The following is a 5,004-nucleotide window of genomic DNA, read 5'->3' on the forward strand; positions in this document are numbered from 1 at the left end:
TTTAATTTAGGTGAATGTTGACCTGTAAGTTGGCGACCTGACTGCATATGTGAAGGAAGGAATATGAAATGTGTCCTTGGCTGAGCATCTGAAGACAAAGAGTCAAGCCTTATCTTAATGTTAAATGTTATTATTTTTATTTCAGTGAACTAAAATATGCTTTTACTGTTGTTTCCCTTTTCTTTCATTCTGGTTTGCTTCCTTTATTAAAATTGCCACATAAAGGTATTGATTCTGGATAATGAGTCAACAAAAGTGGGAAATTGAGCTAAATAAAGATGCCCATATAATTACATTAATAATCATTGAAAAGGAAGAAAACAAACAAAAACCTGCAGTAATAAACCTATATCGAGGATGTTTGAAACCAATTTTAAGTAAGTTAAAATGAAATACTTTCATATAAAAAGTTTTTAAAAATAAAATTAAAAAATCACACGGGTAGGGACTTTTATTTCTATTAAAAATTTGTAAGTTCATATTGAAAGATGTACTATCAGATACCAAAATCATTGTTTTAAATTATCATATAAATAGAATAATTCCATTTATCTCTTGAACTCATTCCTCTGCCCATTCATGGGTATGCAAGTTACATGGGCTTTGCATGAATGAGGTATCTGTGGGCATGTACGTATCTATATATGTGACTATAAATGTGCATAGAGGGATGTGGATGATTACGTAAAGAAGTAATAAAATGTAATTAAGGAGAAATTTTAAAATAAGATTTCTAAGTTCATGTTGATTCTTCCTAAGCTATTATTCCTGAAATCTCATATTTGTCAAGACAACTTGTAGATAGAATAGAGAACTGGGGAAAAGTACTTCAGCAATTTATAAAATTGCTAGCCTAGCAAGTTAATATTTTCCCTAGATGGATCTGAACTGTATGAATGTCTTATTGTTGATTCTATATAGTTAAAATATGAATCCTGTAGAAGACTTAGCCTTCCCCACAGCTTTTTTTTGTTAGGAAAATCAGCCCTGAGCTAACATCCATGCTAATCCTCCTCTTTTTGCTGAGGAAGACCGGCTCTGAGCTAACATCTTTTGCCAACCCTCATCGTTTTTTATCCCCAAAGCCCCAGTAGATAGTCGTATGTCATAGTTGCACGTCATTCTATTTGCTGTATGTGGGATGCGGCCTCAGCATGCCCAGAGAAGTGGTGCGTAGGTGCGCGCCCGGGATCCCAACCCTGGCCGCCAGAAGCAGAGCGTGCGCACTTAACCGCTAAGCCACGGGGCGGGCCCACCCCACAGCCTTTTTAAAAGCAGTCTTGACCTCCTTGTTCCTCAGGCTGTAGACCAGTGGATTCAGCATGGGAATGACTATGGCATAGAACACTGATGCCATTTTGTCTGTGTCCATGGAATGGCTGGAACTTGGCTGTAAGTACATGAAGATGCCTGTCCCATAAAAGATGGAGATGGCAGTGAGCTGGGAAGCACAGGTGGAAAAAGCCTTCTGGCTTCCTTCTGATGAGCGCATCCTCAGGATGATGATAAATATAAACAGCTAAGAGATCAAGATGACTAGGACAGAAAAGATGACATTGATGCCCACCAAAACAAATAAAGCCATCTCACTGTTGTAGTTGTCTGAGCATGAGAGAGCCAGAAGAGAAGGAACATCACAGAAAAAGTGATCAATCACATTGGACCTACAGAAAGAGAGACTGAATGTGTCCCCAGTGAAGATGGAGGCATCCAGGAAAGCACAGACATAGGAGCCTATGACCAGACATGCACACACTTTTGTTGTCATGATAGTGGTATAATGTAGTGGTTTACACACTGCTGTATGGCGGTCATAGGCCATTGAGGCCAAGAGAAAGTTTTCTACGATGAGAAAGACTGCAAAAAAGAATATCTGAGCAGCACATGCATTGTAGGAAATGACTTTGTTTCCTATAAGGAATCCAGCTATCACTTTGGGAGTGACAGCTGTGGAGTAACCGAAGTCTGCCAGAGAGAGATTACTGAGGAAGAAGTACATGGGAATGTGGAGACGAGAGTCCAGCAGGATCAACATGATCATCCCCAAGTTCCCAACCAGAGTGACGAGGTAGACGAGAGTGAACATTATAAAGAGTGGGATCTGCAGTTCTGGGTCATCAGTTATCCCCATAAGAATGAATTCTGTCACCTCTGTACTGTTCTCCATTGGGATCATTTGTGGATTATGTGAATGCCCTATAGCAATGAGAAAAGAGGATCTGGATAGTAACTGTGATTAGAGCCATCATTATGTCCAATGTATAACTTATATCAATATTCTCTGAATTTAACAGGGGAATAACAACAAAATGTAATTTTTTAAAATTGATAGACTATAGATGGTCCTAACCAAAAGTATATTGGAGATAATATAACCTATTCTTCTAACTTCATAAGTGATTAAACTAGAGTGCAGAGATGGAGCGACATGCAAAGTCACAGGATTATTCCTAACAGGTTTATGTTAGCCTCTCAATTCATATTTTCAAACACTAACAAAAAATATCCATGTAATAAAGTAGACAGCATAATTTAATTCATTTCACATGAATCACCACTTTTGCCATAATCTCCATTGTATCAAGCTTAGTATTGTATGTTAGCAAAAGATAGTTTTACATATCATGTTCTAGCCTTCAATATCTTACAGGAGAATAGGATACATGGAATGTGTAATTACCACACAGTGGGATACTATAGAAACTCATATACAGGAGTAAAGACATCTAGAGAATAAAAGTTAAAAGTATGAGTCCAGACTAGAGACATCTGGATGCAAACTCTGGCTTCACCATATACTGGATGACTGTCGTTGGGTATTGCTCAATATTACTTGGCGATCAATTTTCCCTTGAACTCATCATTGAACTGGATTGACAACGCAAACTGTCTTTGAAAATTCTTACACGTTATGGCTAGGGCAGAGTGATTGATCTGTGAACGGATTTGAGAAGTGGATGTTGCAACAGAGGGATTCCAGATAAGTGTGAAATCTAATGTCCTATATCCTCACCCATTCCATTTCCCTTTGTCCCAAATTCCTTCCACTCTCATATTCTTTCCATACCTTCCTTCTATTTTTCACACGATATTCTTCTTCTACCTATATAGTGGCCAGCCCAGCTACGTCAAGTAAGAATCCATATATTTTCTGAATTACCTTGAGTATTAACTAATGTGTCTGGGTCTCAGCTTCGCCACCTGTTAAAATGGAGATAACAATATTGTCTGACACTTTTAACACATTCTTTAAATGTAGATATTGTTATATCTAAAAGCTAGTTTAATGTACAGTTTTTGAAGAGAGTGACAGGCTCTATCTAGTGATCCAAATCACAGGTGACGTTAAGGAGGGTTTCCATGGTAGAATGAAAACTGGGATCCTGTGATCTCACCCATTGCATGTTCCTTTGTGTTAATCTCATTAATCTATGAGATGTAATGATAAATTATCCAATTCTGGATATATTTCACAAGTAGAGTTGGATGGATTTCCTGATATATTGAATATAGGGCATTAGAGAAAGAGAGAACAATGATGACTCCATTTTTTTGTATAGTGATAGAAGGGATGATGTAGAAGCAGCAGGCATTTGGAAACAAAAAAAAACAAGAGAAACCATTGCAGGTTAGTCATGCTGGGTTTGAGATTCTTTTTACCATTCAAGTAGAAGTGTTGCATAAACACTAGGATATACAAGTTTAGAGTTCAGAGGAGAGGACAAGCAGCATTAGATTATATTAATTTGAAGTCTATTGGCAATTTCTAATTTTTCAACAAATTTATATCATATTAAATTCACAAGACTAAATAACATCACCGAAGGAAAGAGTTTGAAGAAAACAAAAATCAGAGTATTATACGGTCAACAAAGTCAAGAACATGAGGCAATACAGTGTTAAGAGGAAAGTGGGAAAGAAAATTGCTACCACTTGAGGTGACTTCAAGGGAAACAATGTCCCAGGACATGGATTTCAGTTAGACCAAATAGGTAAAGGGAACTTTCAGAGGAAAGATTAAGTGTATATTGGGTTATGTTGATGACTGGCTATAAATTCCAGAGGGCACAGTGGAAAGTTTTCGACAGTTTGTGCAAGACTGAGTTTGGGGATAAAAAAAAGAAATAAAGAGATATGGACAGTATTTAATAGGGGTTGAAGGCTGATCTGAGATTCTCAGTTTCATGATGAGTGACAAAGCTATAATTAGAACAATGCGATTAGTTTTAAGGTCTCCAGGTAGACAATGACAACCAGGCTATAAGGTTGGGAGTGGGAAAGGGAGGGTGAGGGTCTTTGATAGAAGCATGCAGAGTTCTCTGCTCCCTATATACTCCTGCTATTGGTGGTGTGGAGGGCACTGGAGAGGCAGTATTATCCAGAGCAGAGTGACTAGGGAACTCTCTTGGTCTCTTATCAAACTACTTACCTCAATCAACACGCGGAATTATAGACACTCTTAAACCTGGAAAAAACAATGAACTGAAAAGCATTTTTTTTTTTTTACCATCTCTCTTTTCCACAGTGGAGAAGTGGATGTTAATATAACATTTTCCTGGGGAAAAACACTAGTTTTAGGGTCATTCTTGAGATCAAATTAATCTATTGATAAGAATAAATTAATTTGGTCTTTGAAGCATTTGCTGACCTCTTATCACTCTTTGTTCCAAGATAGGGAAGTTTTTATGGATTAGACCACCATGTACTTGGTGCTCAGGAAATAATTAAAAAGGGCAATTTCCTGACAAGATGCTCTGTGCCCTCAGTACAAATCTCATCTATTCTTTAAAGAATAACACAAGTTTCAAAGCTTCCTTGAAGTCTTTAGTAGCTGTTCCTCTTTAGACACTGGCTTGCCATCATAATCTGTAGACAACCATTTATCACTTTGTTACTCACAATAATTTGCTTTATCTAATTTAATCTTCATCTTTCCATATAGATGATCAATATTGTATAAGTGGATATCAGAACTTTAATAGTGACTTAAACTATGACAGCTAG

The 5,004-nt window shown here is 37.3% G+C and overlaps 1 pseudogene; it reads right to left on the minus strand.

Moving 5' to 3' along the window:
* Window positions 1-921: 921 nt before the first annotated feature.
* LOC131395564 (olfactory receptor 5B12-like) lies at window positions 922-2,176 on the minus strand (annotated as a pseudogene).
* Window positions 2,177-5,004: the final 2,828 nt, after the last annotated feature.

This window comes from Diceros bicornis, chromosome 31 (assembly GCF_020826845.1).
Source record: "Diceros bicornis minor isolate mBicDic1 chromosome 31, mDicBic1.mat.cur, whole genome shotgun sequence".
NCBI lineage: Eukaryota > Metazoa > Chordata > Mammalia > Perissodactyla > Rhinocerotidae > Diceros > Diceros bicornis.